Source organism: Lithobates pipiens, unplaced genomic scaffold, assembly GCF_037356315.1.
Source record: "Lithobates pipiens isolate NorthernLeopardFrog02 unplaced genomic scaffold, aLitPip1_a1.2 Scaffold_13, whole genome shotgun sequence".
In the NCBI taxonomy this organism is placed as follows: domain Eukaryota; kingdom Metazoa; phylum Chordata; class Amphibia; order Anura; family Ranidae; genus Lithobates; species Lithobates pipiens.
Window position 1 is genome coordinate 262,082,342 of NW_027507718.1, and position 26,303 is coordinate 262,108,644.

Below are 26,303 nucleotides of genomic sequence, written 5' to 3' on the forward strand. Positions count from 1 at the left end.
GATAGGACACATTCCGACGGATTCTCCGACCGTGTGTACAAGGGCTTAAACATGGGAAGAACATATAAATTCAACCTAAGTAGTGTATTCGGTGTGATTAAATATATGACTTCTGTGCTGCATTATATTTGATACCACAAGGTCAATTCTTTTGTTCTAGTTGTGTTCATACACTGTTCATACACTGTAAAAATGTGTGAATGTCTATGCATTGGCAGTTAAGTTTGCTCAGTAGCCAGCTTGTGTTGTTTGTTGCATCTGAATTATATAACAAGCAGTTTTCAAGATTTAGATTTTAAAATATGTGGAAAGGAGCTCCAGAATAAAACTCATGGCATTTTGCTCACCTGGGGAGCTGCAGGTGGCACATACAGTTGGCAGTGGAAGTATATGGCTGTATGCTTTTATACTTGTGTAATCTCTAATGATAATGCATTGGCATTTACCCACTCATAGATGTATAATATATTGTCTCTTATGCAAGATTTCCCAGTTTGGAAAATAAGTCATGCGTGCATGCATGCAAGGGTAAATGACCTTGCAAAAGGTCAACCACATTTACATGAGTAAAAGCACATACAGCCATGCACTTCTATGGTTGCCTGTGTGAGGCAAACTTTTTGAAGTTTTTCAGTGTTTATAAAAAGCGTCTATAGTAAAAATATATTTACTAGATCCTTAATATATTATCATAATATATATATATATATATATATATATATATATATATATATATATATATATATATATATATATATATATATATATATATATATATAGTTACTTTACTATAATTAGCTGCATTTATATATTGTTTAACATTTTATTGCTAGCACAAAACATTTTTAGTCCAAAAAAAAAGGTCTTGCCAAACTATATAGCTTAATTAAAAATGGTGGTATTATGTTTGCTGTGAATCATTAATGTGTCCTGCACCTCAGGTAATGTGTTTCATGCTACCCACTTTGCCAACAGTTTGCGTCATGGAGATCAGGGAAATCACACACAGTGCAGGTACCAACTCATCCATGGGTGTGAGCCTTACTGATTTTAAAACAGGTGAACAGGCAAGAACATAGGCATTGAGCAGTACAAAATTTGTGAATCGTACTTGTTGGAAGATAACAAAGCATATGCTGTTAGTCTCAACTGTTACCGAGAAAACTAGGTCCACCAAAAAAAAGCCTTTCATCAGTTTTCTCACCACCTTACTTTCAACTAAACCCTTACCCATACAATCCCTGGGGCATCCCTCCCATTTTTTTTCTTTACTGTGGGATGTGGTTTGGGTTTTACTACTTACTGTTATAATTTCAGGTAGTGTCAAACTTTCTATGTTTCATCAGTCTGCAGCCACAGACATTTTTTGAAACAAAGATTGAATGGGAAGAATAGAGGAACTGCCATGGTCATTGATGCTGGTGGTCATTAGTGCAAAAAACTGTATGCTAACTAGATCCAGTATTTCTTCTGCCAGAACCCAGGTGCTTTGAGATGTTTGGGGCTAGCCAAAAGAGGCAGTTCCCCAATACATTTTTAAAAAGCACTAAAGGTAGTGCTGCAGTAGTATTATCAGAATATGTGTTGAGGGGGCTTAGGACTTGTGTTAATGGGAAAATGCAGCTTGCTTTTGATCTCAGTTTGGGGTGCTTCAGAGACCACCCAGAATTTAGTGACAGGTGCATTTCACCTGCAGTTGACCCTTTTCTAGCATGCTTCAAGCTGCTTGTATAGGGTTAGAAACAGCTTTGATATGAAAAAATGAAAATTTAAGGCAGACAATTCAGAGGGAACACCACATCCCAATATATATATATATATATATATATATATATATATATATATATATATATATATATATATATATATACATATATATATATATATACATATATAAGATGAAGGGAAGAAGGGATAACAAGCCCCAGGACTTTAACAGTGTTCAATATAAGGACAAGGTAAGGACACAATAACATCAAATAACTATATAACAATTAAATATTTTATTATACAGATAAAAAACATGAGGTCATTAAACCATCCATGACAAGGCTATATATTTCACTAAATGGCATGACTACAACCAATACCACTCAACATGTTTCGCTTTTAAAGCTTCTTCAGGAAGTTCTGGTTTCTGTGCATCTGGTAAAAGGTAAATTATGCTAACATATGGCTAACAAAAGGACAAGGATGAGTTCTCATGTTGGTTGTTTGATTAAGATAAACATATGCAATTATTCAATTGGGGTGAGTACATTTGGCACAAATTACCAATACATACATAGTCAATGCATATACATAGTCATATGGATAAAAATACAAATGCAAAAAAATGGGAGTGGGAAGAAAGCGAATCTCACCTGGGCTGCCACAAAGCTGAATGTAAACCTGATTCAAAAATAGAAAAATTATACGTCCCATATAAGTTCAAAGTACCCCACCTGAGTGTCTTATTCAAAGTGATCGCAGGAGGAAAATAATTTTTATGTCCCTAGAGAAGGGGAAATAGTACACATTAAAATAGTGCATGTTAAAAGGTATAGTTAAGTACAGTCCTATATAAAACACTCAGAGCCATAAACAGCTATTAAGGTAATGACTTGGTTTTTACCTGGTAAATGGATAATATCAAAAAAAGGAATCAATAGATATCCAGCTGGGTTTGAAAATGAAAAACTGGACACAAAAAGCAAGATATCCCGCTTGGGCATGAGAAAATACAAATAGTAGGCTGGATTAGCTTGGTGTTTATATGATATTGGGTTGAAGGTGTAAACTCAAAAGGAGCGGAATCTGTAATGATGGAACAAAATAAATATCAACCTACGTTAGTGTATGGACATCAGCTAGGGCTGCTCACTGTACTGTACATAGGCAAACAGGAGACTTACCAAAATGAAGAAGACATCAAGGGTGCAGAAAGCGATTTGAGAGATGTTCACTCTCCCTCTCTGCAGCGGCCTCTGACAGAGGATCGCGGCAAATCACTGCCTTCTAATATTCCTCCCATCCCAGCAGCGACTGGCGTCACTGCCGGGAGGCAGACGCTTAACGAGAACGCCTGTGCACATGTGAAAAGTCAGAACAGGGCGTGTGTCATGTGGCTTAGTTTACGACGCTTTCAACAGTGTGCAGGTGCCAGATGGAAAGTGGCACGCATAGGTGTAACGCCAATGACGTAACAATCGGCAGCGCCATTTTGATTGAAGGAAACCCTTATTAGGAATTAATTTACTCCCATCGCGATTAGACACCACACATTTTGAGTATAGTGGCAGCCGAAACTGTCATAACATATCAATGTACAGCATAATGAAAGAAATATATAATTAAGAGGGACTAAATGCAACAGGCGACGGGACTTAATGCTCTAGGGCTCAATAATGCCAAATGATTGATTCGACATGAGGCTATATTTGTGCCTGGGGCTTCCATATGGCCACTGAAGAAGCTGACCAAACAGATAGGGGCTATCTGAACAGGAACATTGTAGGGGAAGACTTGAATAATCAAATCTATAGCAAAAAGCTAGAAATATATTGATGGTAATACATATAAAAAAAATCAGCACTTAATTTGCAGCCCAGGGTAGAATCGCAGGCCATCCACACATAAAATGAAAAGGGAGAAAATACAAAGGAAAATTTAATGTGAGCATGACCAAAAAAATCATGGCAAAAGTTGATCAAAGATTAAATACAATAACAATAATATGATATAAGGTTTGATCGCTCAGAGTTCTGAAAAAATAATAAAAGAAAAAGGAAAATGAAGGAAGAAACTAGAGAAATTATAATGATAGGAAATTATGATAATCAATAAAAAAAATATTACGGAAAGGATTCAAAACTATAGGCGTCATTCAAACTTAAGGGCAGATCATTTGTGTATCCATCGTGCCTCATGCTGTAAAAGCATTTTGTCGTAGTCTCCTGGAAGGATATGCTCTAGGGCAAAAAAATGCATTTTTGAGCAATCAAAGTTATAGAACAAGCCCATGAGATGACTTATTGATGTTTCCATTTGTTCTTTTGAAACCAGGGACACATGGTCCTTGATGCGGTGGAAAAACGGTCGCTTGGTTTTGCCCACGTAAAATGCTAGGCACTCACATAGTATTAAATAAACCACTCCAATCGACTGGCACGTTGCCATAAATTTGGGTTTGTGTGAATGTCCATTTGGAAGAGTGATACTGCCTGCGGCATAGATGTACCGACAAAAATTACATTTACGGCAAGGCCTAGTGCCTTTAGCATCCTTGGAAACATCTGCTTGGGGGATGAAATGACTATACAAAACTGTCACAAAGGTAATCTCAGGGTGTTTTTTTGAGACGTTTCAAAACATTGCCATTTCCCATTAGAAGATACCAATGTTTTTTCAGGATGTCACACACCTGATGGTACTGACTAGAGAAGCGAGTGATTATCCTGGTCCTAGGGTTTACCTTGACTGATTTGGAATCATGTATTAAAGAAGTTAGATTTTTTACTTTTAGCCCTGATGTAGGCCTTTTTAAGGCATTTATTACTGTATCTGTGCTATTTTAAATGCAGCTGCAACTCTTTTGCTTCCTTTTCAAAAAGATGGTCTTCACTACAGTGGCGCCTCAGTCTCATGGATTGCCCATAGGGCACACTGGCTATGAGAGAGGCAGGATGGGAACTAGCTGCACGATAAGGAGTTTCCTGCAGAAGGTTTGTGAAAAAGAGTTGTCTGGATAGTTTCATCCTCATTGACCAATATTTGGATGTCCAAAAATGTCAGTCTCTGTTGATTTTATTTAAAAGTTAATTTTAAATCATAGTGGTTGATTTTCAGGCTGTCCAGGAAGGCAAGAAGGTGAACCTTGGTCCCTGTCCAGACAAAGATGATGTCATCAATGAAGCGCCTCCAAACTGGTATCTGTTCAAAAAATTATTACATATCGTCTCTAAGAGGAGAAGAGATCACACTCCCACTCCCCCAGATACAGGTTGGTGTATGAGGGGGCACATTTAGTCCCAATAGCCACCCCCTGCATCTGGAGGTAGTGGGAGCCACCAAATAAAAAAATATTGTTGGTTAAAATAAATTTGAGCAGATCCAAAATAAATGTATTGTACAGTTTGGGCACATCATTGTTCTAAGAAATGAAGCCTCCACAACTCCCACCCCCAATTCATTCAAGAGCAACCAACCAGGATCCTTTTGGAATGGTGATTCCATCCAGGATCCTGAGGTGATCACTGGTGTCCTTAAGATAGGATACCAGGCCTTCCATATGAGGTCTAAGGAAGTCATCAATGAGTTGACTGGCTGTTTTGGTAAGACATTGCCTAAAACTACGGGGCGTCCAGGCGGATTGAGAAGATTCTTATGAATCTTAGGAAGTAAAAACATGGCTGGCGTTCGTGGTGATGATATATTCAAAAATTCCCAGGTTTTCTTATTGATTAAGCCTTGATGATAGGCTGAACCAATAAGGTGCTGGTATCGAGTTATAGTTAGTTTCAAATGACTTTCCGAAGCTTTACGGTACCATTCCCAATTCTCCAGGGTAGCCATAACCATGGACTCATATTGGTGGTTGTCCATTACCACCAAATTGCCTCCCTTGTCAGAAGGTTTTATAATCACTTCTTTTTTGTTTTGTTGTAATGAAAGCAAAGTATTTTTTTGAGTTGGAGTTAAATTAGATTGGGATAGATCCTTCCATTTAGTTTGCCAGATTTCGTTAGTTACTTGGTTGATAAAGGCCCAAACATTGGGGTTTCCCTGAAGTGTTGGAAAAACTCTAGATTTGGGTTTATAGTCTTTGGCCATAGATATAATCGGAGGTGGAGGAGAAGATGGACATGGGTTATCATAGTCTGACCAAATACGTTCAGCCTCCAAATATTCAGTCTTGTCTATGTTACCCTTCTCCCATAATTCCATGAGATCCTCCATAGCCTTGATGTCACTAATGGTCATTTCTTTCCAAAGGGGATTGTCCAATGCTGGGGTTTGAATCTATGGCTTAGGCTTGTCATGCAGAATCTTGAACATCAATTTGTGGGAAAAAAAAGATTAAGATCTTTAATTAATTCAAATTGTTCCACCTTCTGTGTCGGACAGAAGGTTAGGCCAAGGCTTAGGACAGAGATTTGATCTTTTGTGAGTGGAAAAGAGGATAAGTTGATCACCTCAAATTAGTTTTCAATGGTTTTGGGTTTTGGGTTTCCTCATTCCCTGTTTTCTTTTGTTCGGGCACCGGCTGGGAAAAGATCTGTGCCATAGTGAAGGTAGCATTGCTTACCTGAGGATTGGAAGAAAGTGTTTGTGAAGAACATAAAGTGCCAGTGATGGGTATCAATTCAGAGTGACCCGGCGCGTTAACCGATAGAGAAGAGATTTTGGTGGAGGTGGAGGTGATTTTGTGCCAGGAGTGTGATTCGTGGTGCCAAGTAGTCTAGTGCCTTTGCCTTTATTGGGCAATCCAAGCATGATCATGTGCCTTTGAGGATGATGCAGAAAAAAAAGAGGAATGAGAATCAATTGGTTTATTAGTGGACTCTTTAGAATTGCATATTTTATTATTGCGCTTTCTGTTTTTTTGTCTGGGCCCATTTGTAGGCCTGATTATTGTTGTATGACAATTTGTCCCTAATGAACTTTTTTCTTTAGTTTTAAGTATTTCAGCAACGTATGTTTCAAGATTAGTCTTTAATGTACTCTCCCGAGAAGGAAAGAGTTCATTCAAGGTAATCAATTAATTTTCCTTATATCGTTTTTCAATTTCCTTATCAAGGGATATCAGTTCAATGGCATAGTGTTTACAGAGTAAATCCATCATCTTGATGGAGCATGACTGGAGGTTGTCTTCCCATTCAGGTTTGAAATCAGTATCAAGTTCACTTATTGTGCGGAAGATTTGTATCCTAAGGCCCCACGGAGAGACAATATCCTTGATATAATTTGCAAAATACCACTTGTTCCAGTATAACCTTGGTTTTTTTCTCCAGTATACGTTGAAGCATTAAGAAAAACCTGTCCATAGAAAGCCCACCATTGGCCGTGTTCTGTGACTTGTGGATTTTGTCCATGAGTACATCAAAAGCGTTCCCACAGTAGTTTGTCATAATCCCAACAGATTCAAAGCCACAAAAAAAACACAAATAAGTGAAAAATGGAAAATAGAAAATGAAATGAAAAACAAAAACAACCATGAACCAAAAAATAATAAAATATAAAGATAAATGAAAATAAGTGGAGAATGAAGAATTCACAGAAGAGATCACAATATAAGGTAATTACAAAACATGCACATTTCCTTGGTTTATAAATGAAATCAAAACTAGTAGTCTGATGAGCTTTGATATGAACAAAATCCCTGAGCACCTAATTTTTTTTAAGATTAATTATTAAAAATGGTTTCCAGTCCAGCTTTAGTTAGTGGTGCAATAACAATAGTAGTATTTACTATTGCCTGGTTTACAAGTCCTGTAGAGCCCAGTGTGTCATGACTTGAGAGGTTGGAGACCAAACGCCAAGCTCATAGCACAGTCTTTGATAAAGAGCAGCTATCTGTAAAAAGAAATTCCCCAGGAATCATGAAAAGGTCGTAAACCAGTGGTTTCTTTTTGTAATACAAATCATATTATTTTGGACAAAAACCAACACTGTACCATATGATAGTTTAATATTCATACATCTCTGGACAGCAATGAAAAAAAGTCCTGTGTGTTCAACATCATATCCACTTTTACCGTATTAGCTTGCCTTTCCTCCACAGATTAACACTTTTCACCTCTGGGCTCTGATTCAACAGCAAAAAAACTTACAACAGCCAGCGTACAGCTTGTTTGTTTTTCCAAACGTCACTGTGTCCCAGCTTGTGTCTATGCATTTCAACAACTACGTTCTTCAGTGTAGCAACTGGTTTGTTTATGCAAATATGACTAATGCATTAGTGTAAACTAAATATTAGCGGGGATGGTTGCATAGTGTGATTTGAAGGACATTTCTGACCTGCCAAAGAATCCAGCTACTGCTTTACTAACTGGTTCTGATTATGTTTCAGACTTTATTAGCATTTTAGCTAAATCACAAAAAAAAAAGAGAGAATATGCGGATTAAAGGCCAGCTCCAGCAAGCGCTGTGAGTTCAGCAGGGGGAAGTTGAGTGTAAAAAATATTTTATGACCACATTCCTTTAGTCAAGAGCTGTATGTTCTGGTTCAGAAGTCTCTGGAACCCAGTTATCTTGCACTAATATCACTTTACATTCACATCTATGTGTAGCCCAGTAACTCCTAAATGCTGGAGTTTCCCTTTAAAGAAGACCTGTCTATTCAAATAAATTGTTCATCATTTGGTTTACTACAAATGATATTATTTGTCAGGACCTTAAAGATATTGTATAGTCTTTTAACTTTTTAAGATACATTAGCACTGTATTATTCCCCTTTTTATTGTAAAGCTCTATGCAAACTTTTGGCCCTATATAAATCCTGTATAATAATAATAATGTAATAATAGCACAAGAAATACACTATTTGTGCATGGAAGCAACCATATTCAATATTCATTGATTAGCAGTGCTGAAGAGATTTCTTGTGTAAGCCTAAGGGGCACTGTGTGTGTGATATCCTATGGCAGCACCAAACTCAAATCCCGATCAGGACATTATCTACATTGAGAATGTGTGTTTTTCCTCTGCTTGCATGGATTCCTCTGGTTTTCTTCTACACCCCCCAAAAAAAAACATGCTGATAGGTTAATTATCTTCTGTCCAAATTCGCCCTAGTTTCTTGACAGGAGGGACAATTGTCAATGTACAATATGTAAAGTGCTCCATAGGTTGCCTGTGCTATATAAAATACAAAAAAATCTACCTGTTAAATTGAAAACATTATTATTATAATACAGGATTTATATAGCGCCGACAGTTTACGCAGCGCTTTACAACATTGGGGTAGACAGTACAATGCAATACAATTCAAGACAAGGGGAATTAGAGGGCCCTGCTCGTTAGAGCTTACAATCTAGGAGGGAGGGTCAATTTATACAAAAGGGTAATAGCTGTGGGGGATGAGCTAATGGAGAGAATAGTGAAGTTGTTAGATGGAGGCAGGATAGGCTTCTCTGAAGAGGAAGGTTTTCAGGGATCGCCTAAAAGTGGATACATTTGGAGACAGTCTGACAGATTGGGGTAGTGAGTTCCAGAGGATGGGCGAGGCTCGGGAGAAGTCCTGTAGGCGGATATGGGAGGAGGTGATGAGGGAGCTAGAGAGCAGGAGGTCCTGGGAGGAACGAAGTGGGCGATTAGGTTGGTATTTTGAGACCAGGCTAGAGATGTAGCTGGGGGCAGAGTTATGGATGGCTTTGTAAGTAAGTGTTAGTATTTTGAATTTAATTCGTTGGGCAAGTGGCAGCCAATGGAGGGATTGGCAGAGAGGGGTAGCAGACACTGTGCGGTTTGTAAGGTGTATGAGTCTGGCAGCAGCATTCATGATGGACTGAAGGGGGGATAGTCTATTTAAAGGTGAACCAATGAGGAGGGAGTTGCAGTAGTCAAGGCGAGAGATAACCAGGGAGTGAATCAGAAGCTTTGTGGTTTCATTGGTTAGAAAGGGACGTAGTTTAGAGATGTTGCGGAGGTTGAGGCGGCAAGCTTTGGAAAGTGATTGGATGTGGGGCTGAAAGGAGAGTTCAGGGTCCAGGATAACACCTAGCAACCTGACATGTGGGGATGGGTGGATGGTTGTGCCATTACTCTTGACAGAGAAGTCAGGGGAAGAGGCGCGTGGGGGAGGAAATATTATAAGTTCGGTTTTGGACAAGTTGAGTTTAAGGAAGTGTTGTGACATCCATACAGATATGTCTGTTAGTAAGTTGGTGATGCGTGAGGAGACTGATTGAGTGAGTTGAGGGGTGGAGAGATAGATTTGAGTGTCGTCAGCGTAGAAATGATATTGAAAGCCATGAGAGGCTATCAGCTGACCCAGGGAAGAGGTGTAGATTGAAAATAAAAGAGGTCCAAGAACAGAACCTTGGGGGACTCGGACAGAGAAGGGAAGAGGAGTGGAGGAAGTAGAATTGTAAGTGACACTGAAGGTGCGTTGGGATAGATAGGATGAGAGCCACTGAAGAGCACAGTCACGGAGACCAAGGGAGTAAAGTTTTTTGAGGAGGAGAGGGTGGTCAACCATGTCAAAGGCAGCTGGAAGGTCCAGAAGTAGGAGTACAGAATAGTGTCCATTGGTTTTTGCAGTTAGTAGGTCATTTGTGAGTTTTAAAAGAGCAGTTTCTGTTGAGTGTTGAGGGCAAAATCCAGATTGAAGGGGATCAAGAAGGTTGTTTTTGATGAGGTAGTCACTCAGATGGTTGTAAACTAGGCACTCAAGGAGTTTAGAGGAAAAAGGGAGCAAGGAGAAAACATATTGATAGCACTGAGCCATTGAATGTTCCCTCTAGTAATTAATCTACAAATGTCTTCATTTAATACAACAACAAAAAATATAGAAGAGCGAGCAATTTTGTGCACTTATTCCGCTTTGATCCCCATCTTTGTTCTGAACATTTAGAAATAGGATATATTTACATAAACCATAAAGTTTCAGTGATTTCAATCATATAGTCCACGACAATCACAGGGCTATTTCTTATACTGTACATGAGTATTTGCTAATGGGCCTTCCATTGGAATGAAAAGAAACTGCAGTACACTGGGAGGTTTGATGGTTAAAACAATTCAGTTTAGCTAATGCCGCGTACACACGTAGCCGACTATCCGACGGACTTAGTCTGGCGGACTTCCTGCCAGACTGTCCATCGGACTTTCCGAACGAGCTACTTGCCCACACACGGCACTTTTTCAGCGGACTAATACGGCGTACTAAGTCCGCCGTACTATCCGCCCTACTTTTGAAATGAACGGACTCGCCCACACACGCGGAGGAAAGTCCGCTCATTTCGAGCGCGTCTCCAGGTAGGCGGGGCACGCGAAGGAGCCGTCGCTGGCCCCGCCACCTGGTATGGACTTAAAGGGGAAGCCCAACGCCGAAAAAAATCGGCGTGGGGGTCCCCCCAGGTCCACATCAGACCCTTGTCCGAGCACGCTACCCGGCCGGCCAGGAAAGGGGGGGACGAGCGAGCGCCCCCCCCCCCCTTCGAGCCGTACCAGGCTGCGTGCCCTCAACATCGGGGTCTGCGGGCGGGGGGCTTATCGGAATCCGGGAGCCCCCTTTAATAAGGGGGCCCCCGGATACCGGCCTCCCACCCTATGTGAATGAGTATGGGGTACAATGTACCCCTACCCATTCACCTGTAAAATAAAGTACAAAAAAAACACAACACACAAGATAAAATAGTTTATTGCACAGCTCCAGGGGTCTTCCGTCTTCGGGGTCTTCTCGCCGGACTCCGCTATCTTCTTCTAGCTCTTTTGCTAGCGGAGGAGCCCGGCTTTCTTCCTCGCCCCAGGTCCACATCAGACCCTTGTCCGAGCACGCTACCCGGCCGGCCAGGAAAGGGGGGGACGAGCGAGCGCCCCCCCTCCGAGCCGTACCAGTCCGCGTGCCCTCAACATTGGGGGTGCCTTGGGGTAGGGGGGGTCGCGCGGCCCCACCACCCCAAAGCACCTTGTCCCCATGTTGATGAGGACAAGGGCCTCATCCCGACAACCCTGGCCGTTGGTTGTCGGGGTCTGCGGGCGGGGGGCTTATCGGAATCCGGGAGCCCCCTTTAATAAGGGGGCCCCCGGATATCGGCCCCCACCCTATGTGAATGAGTATGGGGTACAATGTACCCCTACCCATTCACCTGTAAAATAAAGTACAAAAAAAACACAACACACAAGATAAAATAGTTTATTGCACAGCTCCGTGGGTCTTCCGTCTTCGGGGGTCTTCTCGCCGGACTCCTCCGCTATCTTCTTCTAGCTCTTTTGCTAGTGGAGGAGCCCGGCTTTCTTCCTCGCCGCGGCCTCTTCCTGCCGACTTCGGGGGTCTTGTCCCCCTCTTCGGTTCTTCTTCCGGGCCACCGCGCCTTCTTATAGCTCTTTTACAGGCGGTGGCCCGTTCTTCTGTCGCCGCCACCTTCCGTTCTTCTTCTTCTCCTTCTTCTCCTGGAGATGTTGACTCGACGCTCTCTCCGGCCGCAATGCCAGAGTTGATGTCACATGGGTTGATGTCACATGGCGACAGTCCCAGCATCCTCCGGGACTGTGACATCGTAAGGGGGTGGGGTCACCATGTGACATCAACCGATGACCCCACCCCTTGTCCCTATATAAGTCGCCGCACAGCGCGTCCCTGGCATTGCGGCCGGAGAGAGCGTAGAGTCAACATCTCCAGGAGAAGAAGGAGAAGAAGAAGAACGGAAGGCGGCGGTGACAGAAGACCGGGCCACCGCCTGTAAAAGAGCTATAAGAAGGCGTGGTGGCCCGGCAGAAGAACCGAAAAGGGGGACAAGACCCCCGAAGTCGGAAGAAGAGACCACGGCGAGGAAGAAAGCCGGGCTCCTCCGCTAGCAAAAGAGCTAGAAGAAGATAGCGGAGTCCGGCGAGAAGACCCCGAAGACGGAAGACCCCTGGAGCTGTGCAATAAACTATTTTATCTTGTGTGTTGTGTTTTTTTTGTACTTTATTTTACAGGTGAATGGGTAGGGGTACATTGTACCCCATACTCATTCACATAGGGTGGGAGGCCGGTATCCGGGGGCCCCCTTATTAAAGGGGGCTCCCGGATTCCGATAAGCCCCCCGCCCGCAGACCCCGATGTTGAGGGCACGCAGCCTGGTACGGCTCGAAGGGGGGGGGGGGCGCTCGCTCGTCCCCCCCTTTCCTGGCCGGCCGGGTAGCGTGCTCGGACAAGGGTCTGATGTGGACCTGGGGGGACCCCCACGCCGATTTTTTTTGGCGTTGGGGTTTCCCTTTAAGTCCATACCAGGTGGTCGGGCCAGCGACGTCTCCTTCGCGGGCCCCGCCTACCTGGAGACTCGCTCCAAATGAGCGGACTTTTCTCCGGGCGGGAAAAGTCCATACATTTCAAAAGTACGGCGGACTAGCACACACATGGCCAGATTGTCCACCGAAATGCAAGTCCAGCGGGAAGATTGGAGTGCAAAACTACTTTCTAAGTCCGCCGTACTTTCGGGTCAAAAAAGTATGCCGGAGGCTACACACGGTGGGATTGTCCGGCGGACTTGAGCTTGCCGGACTTTTCCACCCGATTGTTTGATCGTGTGTACGCGGCATTAGTATATCCTATTTGCCAAAGGCTGAACATAGAGGGGCTCTGAAGCAAAAAGTGCACTTGAGAGGCTTAAGAAGCCATTCAATAATTTAACCATCTGCTAAAAAATGAAGTATAAACTATGGGGAGACTGACCCATTTAGCCAAAAAGTTACCAATGTAGTCAGTTAATAATAGGTTCAAATTATTGCATACTAAAATATATCATATAAAAATGCCAGTGTTGGTTCTTTCCAATGAATTTTACACATGCAAAGGTTCAGGTTGTGTAGTCCATTTCCAAAAAAACTTCTTGTAAAGCTTCTGTCTTTTACCTGCGTGGGTGGCTCAATGCCATCTTTCATCAAATGAACAAAGATCTTTAATTTTAACAGAATATTTAACATGGTTTTAGGTATCATGTTCAGGTCACAAATTCTGTGAGTTTCTGATTTTAATTAGTCAAGGAATGCAAGTTAGAATTTGACCTCAAAGTGACCCATCCTGCTTGTAATACCATGTAATCAGTTACATGGAGGCCCACATATGACTTTAGATCTTTTTCTTCAGTAGTTATTTAATTGGGACATGAGTTGCCTATTGGAGCGTTTGACATGTGAGAAAGATGTTGATGTTGTCAATATAGAGTCAGCTGGTTTCAAAGACATTTCGTGGTTCAAGCAAAGGCCTCACATAATGAGGGAAATTTTGTGAGTGTTCTGATAATACCTTTCTGTTTTTGGATTTATAAAGTGTACAGAAGCATGGGTACTTTCTAATATTAACATATGAACCAATGCACCTGAAAACGTATGGTGAAATTAGAGATACATCCTTTTTAAACTGGCACTGGGGACTTTTAATACAGATATATGCAAGCCATCTACAAAGAAAATGACCAAAGCAGATGATCCAATGGGTGAACTTTAGGTTGAGTTATCCAGTTTATTCTTATACAGAATACAGTAATTAACCAGTCTATCAGACCAAGTATGTTGTCCCAAACAACTATTGAAGTTGCTTTGTCACTGGATATATTGATAGGTGAACTGGCACAGGCTCTCCAGATGCATTTTCATACAATCCCAGAGCAAAGCTTTACATTTTGTCCCGAGATATGTTCCCTTTTGTCAGATACAGTATTTACTGTAATAACAAACTAGCATTCATTGTTACAATGTGCATGAACACCGTATACACATAAGCGGCCATTAGTATAGCTGTAACTACATCTCTATTCTAACATTTCAGGCTATGTAGAATGGGCTGGTTTAGGGGGATTAACTTTTGGAGCCTCGGTTACTTTTGATGTTGACTCTTAATAAAGAGCTTTCTTCTTTTGCTTCATTTAATTACCTAAGCAACACTACACATGAAATAATCTATCACCCCCATAATATTTTACTTCTTGATCCCCAGCTGTCTTTAATCAACTGGCATTTTAGTTCTTGAAGATTCAAAACGTGTTGATGTTTAATACACCGACCTAGCCTTATGATGCACAATTGAAAAAAGGTTACGCAAATGTTACTTCTTCTTGTTTCAGGTATCCGTTTGCAAAAAATTACATTGTATTCATTTAATCACATTTCTTACAAATCGAAACAGTTTGGATTATGTCACCTCTGTTTAATAAGGAATGCTTCATACATTAAGAAATATACTGTTTTAATTTTGTTAGCGATCTATGACTGCTTCACATAGACTGCTAACACAAGTAAACAAAAGCAAAATTATCCTCACCTAAGCAAGGAACAAAGAAGTGTGAGAGGATACTACTAAAAAAGGATACTCCCCCCCCCCCCCCACCAAAAAATCCCCCAAAAAATGTGTACCAGTTTGTAGGCAGATGCAGACTTCTCTTTCCACTGCAGGTGGCACTCTTGCACAGCAGCACTACAACTGGAGAGGATGTCTAGAATAACTGCTATGATTTCCTGAGTCACAATCCAATTGGATGCTGCCACACCGTGTGACCCCAGCAGCCATCTTGGATCAGGCAGAGCCTATTTAAGGTCCTGGCTCCCAGGCTTGGGACACATTTTGCGAGTGAGTAAAGTGTAAAGTAGGGACACGTACCGCGTGTCTCATGGAAGGAACTAGTGGCAGGGAAACGTTTCTGATGAGTAGGCAAAGTGTAGGGCTCACAGATTCTTTGGACATCTTCCCACTTGGGCATGAGACAGCCAGGCCACACTCTTCACCTCCTAATAGGCGCTATAAGTTTGGCTGAAACCTGCTTTCTGCATGTTGTTGGACCGCTGAGTGTTCCTAGTTGGGTTGCCCTACCACTGGGTTTATTGTGGACTGTTCTTGCATTATTTCAATACAATTTCTTTCATCGCGCTTGGACTGTGTGTGTTATTGCTGCTGTAGCCCACCTACAAGTTCTTTACATGTTGGGGAAGAGGAGATGAAATGGGGTAAGTTTAAGTTTAAGGTAAAGGTTGCTTAAGATGCATTAACCCACAACAACGAATTAAGGTTCACTGTGCTGAAATCATAGTACAAGACACTATGCTGCATCTGTCCCCTGCTGCCTCTGCAGTGAGGACTGAGCGATCAAACATTGCTGATCACTCAGTTCTCCCCTCCGCTCTAAGCAGAGAGCCATGACTGTCAATCACAGGCTCTCTGCTCTACCCCTCCAGTACTCACTGGAGGGCTGGGGAAGGGAGGGAATGGCTGGCTCAGTCTCTCTGTGACACAGATGAGAGTCTGAGCAAGCTGCTGGTCCAGGGATCTGGGTGGACCCTGACTGTAAAGATGGGATCTTTCCCCAGCCTGGACCAGCTGAGTGATGTTTTAATCTGCACTCCTGTGATCCATAGGCGAGGTATGGCCCAAAAAGCTACTTCTCCTTTAAGTACATTTTCTGAAAAAATAACTATAATACAACCACCATGTCAGATATTCAGATTGAGCATGCGAGCAATAAATATGCCCATAGGAGTAAAATTGGTAAATGCCAGTTCCAAACTATATATATATATATATATATATATATATATATATATATAAAACATGTATTTTTACAGCAATGATTACAGTACCTCACATAGTTCTATGTACAGTATGTAAAATAATTATTTTCATAGTTATTTTAGGAGGATGATTTTTTAACATTTGACAATTTGCATAACACAAACATAAGCCGTCATCTCATACCTCTTTCATAGCAATGTTGCTCTTCAACTCCCAAAACATTACTTTAGGTTTCTCCAGTGCTTGGTTTTAGAACTCCTGCCTCTATCCTATATTATAATGCTAGGAGCCCAAGCAACCTGTCGGCAAGCCCAGATGTGGAAGGTGGGGTCTGTGAATATACAACAATAATTTTTGAGACAGTTGCTATTATGCATACGTGCTTCAGGAAAGTGTGGTTATTGCTGGAGGGAGAAATTGCTGTGTAAAAACGATAATGGGCTGGCAGTTTCTGCTACCAGATGTAGGTTGTGGGTAAAGCTGGCCATATACAGAGCTTTGGGTTGCCCTGTTGGCACCCTCCCACCCAACATGCTTTGATCAAAAAATTTAAGAAGCTGGGTGGAAAAATTGTTGGTGAAGCAGTGGCTGTATCCAATCAGATAGGGACAATGTTTGGTAATTTCTTCCTCTCTCTAGCTGCCCCTCTTTTTGGTCTGATATTTAGACCTACCAAAACTGTTATTTTTCACTAACCGTTATCCTATTTTCTTTCAAAGCAAGTATAAAGAAAAAGTAGAAGTGAAAAAGAGTTTGTGGATTTAACCAATAATTTTTTGTATAATAATTCTTCATGTTCTGTAGAACTGGGGGAGTGGTAGAAATGCTTGAAAGTGTCCCTCCTTCCCATCTCAAAAAGTTGAAAAGTATACTCAAAGCTGGCCATTTGCATACAGATTCTTTTTTATTCAGCCTAGGGGCTGAACGAAAAGCAAACAGATTCCTCCCTAACCTCCATTCTTGCAAATGGACAAGACTCCTGCTGCATCTACCCAATCAACGGCTGCATCTTTTTGGATGCAGCTGTCGTTAGGTCACCAATTTTCCACTTGACTTTCTCAAATTCACATTTGGAAGGGTTGTGATCGGGCCACTCACTAAGCATGTTTCCAAATGTATGGCTAGCTTAAAGCAGCCATAGATGAGTCATTTATTGCATTCAACCAGGAGGTTGAATGCAAAAAATGTCTCAATACCCCTAATTCACATCACCCCCACTGAGATCTTGTATTCTGATAGCAATGGAGCCTTCCCCACCTTCAGAATACACTGATCAGCACTGTTGGATATAGCTGGTGGCACTGAACATGTGGACAACAGGCTGGTCTATCCGCTTATGTACAAGCAGCCTTCTCATACATGGATTGAGAAAATTGAATACTGTCCGTGATACTTTTTTTATTTGCACTAACATACAAATTTTCAGGACAAGCTTTTGGGTATGTCCCCTTCTTCGAGGTCCAAGCAGTACTGATTTACAAATTTTTAAGCAGAATGTAAAAAAAAACATGGATTGAAATTTTACGGGTCCCTGCTAAACCTTTAACATTTCGATCCATGTATTGACCACTTAGGACTTTGTTTTGATGCACCTGGGATGTATTTAGTTTATCGTAACTGAACATGGGCCAGCACAAAGGAGTCATTAACAACAAACACAATAACACACTGACAACATTTCTTATTTTAACAGAATGTATTAATTTTGGTAAATTTTCTCTTGAATGAATGAATGAATGAAATACTTATATAGCGCACAATGCGAACTGAATCGCCTCTAGGCACTGGTGTTGTTCAAAGGGTAACCTCATAATGATTTATAAATTCAAATAAATGAAGCCATCTTGGCTATAACACAACAGTCAAAATGTATTTATACGTTGTCCACCCAGCCAATGCTGGACGACTATTCCCCAACTAAACAACACCATGACTATTATAATAAAAAGGGGGTGTTAGTTCCGGTCCTGAGGTACAGTCTGCAGTTAACGGCTGGACGAGCCCTTTTATCACCTCCTGCTTCACGGGCTTGTGCTCCCGCCGAATCACATCCAATCAGCTGCTGTTGTTGTCCTGGCTGTAACCAGTGGCAATCCTGTAAAATAAAACAGCTCACATTCCCCTTAGGCTGCCCCATGTCGGCCCCCGCACATTGCAAGGACCTGTCATTCAGTTGTTCTTTAGTGTTTTACTTAATCTAAATACTTGAAGATTTAGAGGAGCCCATGGCTATTCAGCTGATATTCAGCATTTTGTGTAAAATTGTATTCAAAATGTAGGTATTCAAAATGAAATATATTTAGTTTCTAAAAAAAAAGTATTCCCTACAAAGTAAGAAATATGATAAAACTGCAGTTCATTTATTATGTCTTAAAAGACGTACCTAAAATATGTTCAGGAAGATGAATAATCTTACAAACATGAGGTGTGTCTATAGCATGTGCTTTCCTGCCAGCTGAACAATTTATCTGTCATAAGCTTCCCAAGTTCTGCCTAAACTATATTAAATCATGGTTATATCTATAAGATTTCCACCCATTTCTGCTAAGCAGCCTTAGCAATAATATATTGTCCTATGTATGCTTGGCTTTTTAATGTCAGTTTGCACGTGGAAAACCGACCTTCTCCAAGTTAGACTTCGAACATGTTTTATTAATCATTCACAAGCAAAAAGCTTATTGTGTCAGTGTGATGCATTTGGCACAGAGCTCAGAGTTTCGCCACCTTCACAAAAGTTTTCTTTTGCCAAAAAAGAACAGGAATGGTAAAGAGCAAGGGGCTGCTGAGCAAGCTTGTATTAGTTGCCCTTGGTGGTTTGCTGTTGTTGTAATATAGTACAATGAGTAAACATAGAATATGAATGTTTATTTATTATAACATCATGGGTGAACAACTTGAGAACAGAAAGTTGAACTTCCAAAGTATGTGTGAATGATTATGGTATGTAGATGCAGTTCCTGTGCTGAAACAAAACTTCCATACAGTAGTTTTCACTCTAAGTTTTACTTATATTTGAAACAAGAGTTGTCCATTTTTACCAGGGTAACCAATCAGATTTCCCCATTCATTTTGCAGGGCATTACGATAAATGCAGCACATTTATTTCAGGCAGTGTAATTAATTCGGCTCAGTCAGTAGTCATTATAAAAAGGTTATGCTTTGTGGATTTGATTGTATATACACTTGAAATGCAGTGAGAAAGTCTGTTTCATATTTGATCATACATGTACTATAGATATTTATGCATGCCTGGATGAGATCAACACACAGCTGTAACTACTGCCAATGTCTTGCCACATTCAGAGACTGCCAACACATAAATACTTTGGCTCTTGACCAGTAAAATTGAAACAACAAGTTCGATATAAGGTGGCCACACAAGGACAGATCTGTAGCTCAAAATGATGGTCAATGAGAGATCTGTCAAATTTCTTCAGACTATCAGATCAGCTGGACCTCTACATATTTTTCTTCAGACTCAACAACTATTAAAAGGGTTAGTCCATTCAGAAAATATTTTTTTTAAATGTAGTATTAAACCCAAAAACAAAAATATAATACAGTATATAGCACCTCACCAAGCTTTAAATGTGGTGGCTGCATTCATTTTCTTTTTTAGACTTTTTCTTTTCACCTTTTGATCCAGCCAGTAACTTCCTGTCTTAGGATGTCTCCACTTTAAATGAAGGAGCAAAAGAGAAACATATCTGCGGAGATGGTAGTGTTATGCTGCATACACACGACCAGACTTTCCGGCAGTCTAAGTCAGACGGAATCAGTCCATCAGACAATCCAATCGTGTTTGGGCTAATCCGATCATTTTTCATTAAAAAAATCAGACGGACCAAGAAATAGAACGTTTCAAATCTGTCCAACGGACTCAATACCTATCGGAACGGAAAACCGTTCGTCTGTGTGCTGGTCCGACGGACCAAATACAACACAAGAGAAAGCTATTGGCTACTGGCTATTGAACTTCCTTTTGTAGTCCCGTCTTACGTCATCACGTTCAAAACTAAAGCACTTTTGAATGGACTTAGTACGTTCGTGTGTGTCCAAGTCAATTCGTTCGGAAAGTCAGTCGGAACTCCACCGAAAGTCTGTCGGGAAGACCGTCGGACCTAGTCTGCCGCAAAGTCTGGTCGTGTGTACGTGGCATTACATGCACTAGCAGATTTAGATGGGCTTGACTAACAAATTAAGGCTTGGCTCACTGCATTCTACCTGCAGAAACATAGGGAAAGAAGTCTTGGACCCTTTTTTATAAATTGTGCCATGTTTGCCGATGCGGGGGTGCCATTAAATCTGGTCATAGATTAATCAGTTTTCTTCAATCAGCCAGCGAGATGAAAAACAATGGATTCCTCATCCACACATGCGAAGTGAATGAAGGAATTCTTCATGTATATTGACAGTGGGGATCCCTCCGCTGCCAGAATACACTGATCAGCACTGTAGCCAATTGGGATGATTTGAAGGAAAATGCTCCAGCATTCCCATTGGAGAGAAGCCAATCATTAGATTGACTTCTCTCAAGCAGGAATGGGCATAGATGGATTGAAATTTGGTCGGTCCTTGATGAACTGACGGTTTTCCGATCCATCTATGTCCAGCTTAAGAATTAAAGGCACCCCCGCACGTCTGCTAAAGTGCAACATGTTTCTCTGTGGGCTGAACACTAGTTAAAACATGTTTAAGTAGTTACAGCAACAGGTTTTTATTTTTTGGTGAAAGGTTTTAACTACATAAATAATAGCTGCCCATTGTAAGCACCCCTGTCAGTGGTAAACCATTTGTTTCAACACTCCAACTGCAACTTTTGCTGTACAGTCTGGTCTGTTAAAGAAAGTAAAAATTTTTACGTATTGGCAAAAAAGTGGAAAAAACACACAGTACAGTATTTTTAAGCTGCAGTGGAGTACATTTTTGTTTTTGCTTTTTATGCCATGTTAAATTTAAAGCCTGGCAGGCTGAGTCAGCCCCTGGTTTCTTATATGTTATGGATACTATAACAATGAGATCTTCCTGCAATAATTCCTGACTTTGTTGCTGTCCGCCTGGGAGTTTTGGGCGTTTCTGACCACCTTTGAGTGTTCAGCTGCTCCTTTTGCCTTCTCCATGACACACAATAAAAGCAATTCAGCAGGGAGAGTGGGAATCCCTCATAATGGCCACTGCATGTATGCAATCCCAGAAACTCAATCGTGGATATTTTACCATTACAGTCCCTGAGAGATATAAGAAATAGTCAAGCGGTCTACCTCTTCAGCCTTTTAAAAAAACTAAAAAGTCAGTCAGTTGCGCTGATTGTTTATTCATTTATTACAGGTTTGAAAATTTAAAAAAAGGTATTTAGTACATGTGAGTTAATGGCTTGGTACAGCTGTTATACACAATGCCTGAAACCAAAATTTAAATTTCATGTAAATGAATAGTCATGTATGGTCATTTCCAGAGACAAAAGAACGGTGAACAATGTAAAATCACATATGTTGTTTGACTTGGGTATATCTAAACATGTAGTCGTTTGTGGTAGGCAGTGCAGTCGGTTAAAACATGCATTGCACCCTCTGTGTCAGGTCTACTTGCTTGCTTTATGTGTGTAGTGCATTTGCATTTGTGTATTTCCACAAACATTTAAAGATGAGCACATAAGCTGTAATGTTGTAGCAGCTTGCTCACCATAGCTAAAATGACCATCTATTCTATGTTAAAACATGCCATAAACTGGCAAAGTGTCTGCAAAGTCTGCCTTTAGAGTGGGTATAGGCTGTATTTTTCTACTATAAGGACCAGTTACCTAAGACAGCTGGCTATGTGCTGGGTGACTGGTGTTGTCACCATCATCCTGTAGTTCCTTCATAGGAAGTTACCAGCTGTTGGTACCCCCCACTTAGTTTGGCCCCATTCCAGCCCACTCCAATGCCTCTCCTCTTCTCCATTGCAGGAGATGTTATGAATACCAAGATATCATTCAACAGTGTGCAAGACATCATTTGTGCAAACCTAAGCCAGCCATACATGGATTGAAGTTCGGCTGGTTCAGCAGACAAAAAATATATAAAAAGTGCTTACCCTGATCTCAGCTTCCACCTACTTTCTAGAGCACCAGCTAATATCACTGTGCTTTACGACTGGTAGCACATTACAGAAATGAGACAGCAATGAGGCACAGTGATGTCACTGATGGGGCAGAAACCAGGTTAAGGTAAGTTTTTTTTTCAAAAAACGTTATATTTTAGTCTTCACCAGGCATTTTTTATTTAGAGGTGAAGGTGACCTTCTATTTTCATGCATTTTCTGCATTTTCATGTTATGATAATTACCTGCCCCCACTACAGGTACCCACCCCTTCCCTTTGCAAAGTCAACCCTGCAGCACTTAAAACTTACATGTGTGGCTGTACATAATTTGTCCTCCTGATATTTGTAGGAATTGTTGCCTGGGTTCTGGTAACTGTATAAAATCAAAGAAGCTCCCCATTCCTGCCCATCCAACCTAGTGTAGACTTGAAAACTGCCCCAGCCCATAAATCTCTGCCAAAGCCACATCCCCTGAAATATTTTGCTCCTCCCACTGAAGCTTAAGGTACTCAAAGGTTCACTTTAAAGTCCTATTTAAAATGGAGATAAAATTTTCGGAACCTAATGCAAAAAGGTAAGCAATGACGTCGAGGCTAACTAAAAATCATATTATATTTTCCAGTCACTGAGTGAGGGAGGGGTATATTGTCGCTGTATCAGGATCAGTAAAGGAACCTTAGGATCAGTTACCCGGCTAGGATTAGGTACTACTGCCTATATTGCCCATGTAAGTATAGAATGTTCCTGACACAATTTTAGTCTGTCTACACATTCTAAGCAGCTTGGTTAGTTTTGGTGAGATCTGATCAGATGAATCATGATACCTGTCCATCTTTTTTTATGACACTTTTTTCTAAGTATAAAAACCATCACTTCATTTTGTCAGCAACTTCTGACCAATGATTCATGGCCGGGACCTGCTGATTGGCAAGGTGCAATCACATCCCAGAGCTCTGTGTTGATAAACAATACAGAGCACTATAAAGAGTGAGCGACTTTTCAAGTTCAGAAACTGAGAGATCTTAGTAAAAAGCAGCACACACATATTACATATAGTTAGACACACTTTTAACCCCTTGATTGTCCTAAATGTTAACCCCTTCACAGCCAGTGTCATTAGCACAGTGACAGTGCATAGTATTATCACTGATCACTGTATTAATGTCACTGTTGATGTCAGTGGCAGTAAGTCAGTTCCCCCCAATGTCAGTCAGTGTCAGAATATCCGCTGCACTATCGCAGTCCCATTATAAGTCACTGATTGCTACCATTAGTAGTATTAAGAAAAAATAAAATTCCAGTATATATAGCATAGCATAGTTTGTAAGCACTGTAACTTTCACGCAAACCAATCAATATATACTCGGATTTTTGTTAATCAAAAATGTAGCAGAATACATTTTAGCCAAAATCTATGAAGAAATTTGATTTTTTACATTTTTTTTATTGAATATGTTGTATAGGAGAAAGTAAAAAATATTGGGTTTTTCCAAAAATAGCTTTTTTCTTTTATAGCACAAACCAGAAAATGGCCAGTGGTGATCAAATGCCACCAAAAGGAAGCACTATTTGTGTGAAAAAATATTATATACTTTTCATTTGGGTACAGTGGCCTAGTCATGAAGGGGGTACAATTTTCCAGAGTTCAAGTAGTTCAAGTAGTAATAAGAACTCCAGTTTTATGGGAAAAATAGGATGTTAAAATGTGGTGCTGTTAAATACCTAACATTCTTTCTTTTCTTTTAATCGTTTTTAAGTTATATTACAGCACATCCTTGTATACCCTGAAAAATGTTTAGCTTGTGCCCGTCTACTCAACTTCTTATTTATTAACTGCTGACCACCCAATAACACATTGATTGCTACTGGGCAGCCGCGCTGCTCAGGATCACTTATATACGCTACACTAAATCAACATCTGGGCACACATTAACACTTTGATCGCCCCTGATGTTAACCTCTGCCAGTGTCATTAGTGATAGTGCATATTTTTAGCACTGGTCACAGTAATAATGTCAATGGTCCCCAGAAAAGTTTCAAAAGTGTCAGCCGGGTGTCCGATTTGTCCGACGCAATACCGCAGTCCCACTATAAGTCGCTAATCGCCGCCATTATTAGTAAAAAAAAAAAAAAAGGAAAATAATTCCATAAATATATCCCATAGTTTGTAGACACTAAAACTTTTCACTAACCAATCTATACGCTTAGGCCGCGTACACACGAGAGGATTGTCCGGCCAACTAAGTCCGTCAGACAATCCGACAGACAGTCCGTCCTACTTTTGAATGAACGGACTTGACCACACACGATGAACAGACAGTCCGTTGAAAGCTTGCGCGATGACGTGTACAGCACGTACGACGGGACTAGAAATACGACGTCCAATACACTGCAATGCAACCTTCGGCCGTGTAAATCCTTTCTGAGCATGCGCCATACTTAATCCATCCAACTAGCCTACTCACGAGCGGACTGTCCGCTGAAACCAAAGTTGGACGGACTGTATTACGGAAATTCCGAAAGACTTAGTCCGCCAGACTGTCCGCTGAAAAAGTCCGCTGAAGCCCACACACGAGCGGACTGTCCGCTGAAACATGTTTCAGCGGACTAAGTTGGACGGACAATCCTCTCGTGTGTACGCGCCCTTATTGTGAATTTTTTTAACAAAACAATGTAGCAGGTATGGTCTAAACTGGTGAAGAAATTCGATTTTTACATTTTTTTTATTGGATGTGTTTTAGAGGAGAAAGTAAAAAATAGTGTTTGGGTTTTGAAAAACCACAGAGGAAAAAAAGGATATACATTTTATTTGGGTACAGTGTGGCAGGACCGCACAATTGTCAGTTAAAGCAGTGCAGTGCCGTGGTGCAAAAAATGGGCTGGTCAGGAAGGGAGGGTTAATTTTCCTCTGTTAACAAAACAGAGCATACCTCACATAGAGCAGAATAGGGAGATTTGCAATATGGGAGCAGATTTTCGCTGAAAAGTGGTAAAGTTCTGTTTTAATATATTACATTTTGTATAGCATCTTAAAAAAAATATAAAAAAAATATAAAAGATACACTTTTGTTGAAACAGTCCACTCAAAAAAAGTATCTAATTTATATGTAGAGCTTGATAGGTTCTAAGTTTTTCCATGATTTATATCTCCCTGCAGTTGTTTCCATATTTGTTCCTGTCCACCTTTGAGAGCTGAGCGTACTCAAAAATCACCTTTTATGTTCTCTATAATACGAAATAAGTCAAATATGCAAGAGGAATGTTAGGATACCTTTGCCTCTGAAACATAAATTTAGATAAGTTGAAATATATATATATATATATATATATATATATATATATATATATATATAGCGGTACCCTCGTAAGGGCTGCTGAGTTGGTTATAGCTAGTTGGCTATAGCAATCTGCCAATCACCCTGCTGCTGACCTCCCACACAGCATATAAAGACATTAGACAGTCAATGATTTGGTTTTCTTCCTCTTTATTGATGGGATATAACTTGGATGAATACAAGGGAGGTATGAGATGCCTATATAGGTTTGGTATATTGAAGGGTATCATCCATGGCCTTGGCCTAGTATATGGATTTTCCCTGTAGAATCCTCACTGCAGACTATTGCTTCTTCTGTTACTTGGCATATCTGACTGAAGATTTACTACTCACTGCTTCCAGTTGGAACAAGAAGAATCACTTTGAATAATTCCCCTCTAGACTGATGTGGTTTTCCTGTTACATATCAGAGAGCCAAAGGCCTATACAGCCTATCTTCCATGGCTCAGAGAATTAAACAGCCTCACAGTCTCTGGAAGTTGCTTCCAATGTGTACACATAGGATCTCCCCTCCTGATGACCTGGCACATGGCATAAGATAGAAGATAGCCTGTTCACTTCTGTTCCTGCTGTGCTCTCCAGCCACACAGCATGCTACACGAATCTCTCCAGCTTTTACTTCTTCTTTACGTTACACTGACCTTCTCCTGTGGATCAAAGTCCTGTGTTCCCTAATCACAGAACGCCGATCTACTT

The 26,303-nt window shown here is 40.8% G+C and overlaps 1 protein-coding gene across 5 annotated transcripts in view; it reads left to right on the plus strand.

Moving 5' to 3' along the window:
- The window catches only part of BMPR1B (bone morphogenetic protein receptor type 1B), a 677,368-nt gene that overhangs the window by 221,452 nt on the left and 429,613 nt on the right, over positions 1–26,303 (plus strand). For 2 of the 5 annotated variants that reach the window (XM_077476573.1, XM_077476575.1), the window contains one exon: positions 22,137–22,397. The exons of the other annotated variants lie outside the window; for them this stretch is intronic. The gene's annotated coding sequence lies outside the window, so the exon portion shown is untranslated. The remainder of the gene's footprint in view (positions 1–22,136; positions 22,398–26,303) is intronic. 5 annotated transcript variants of the gene reach the window in all.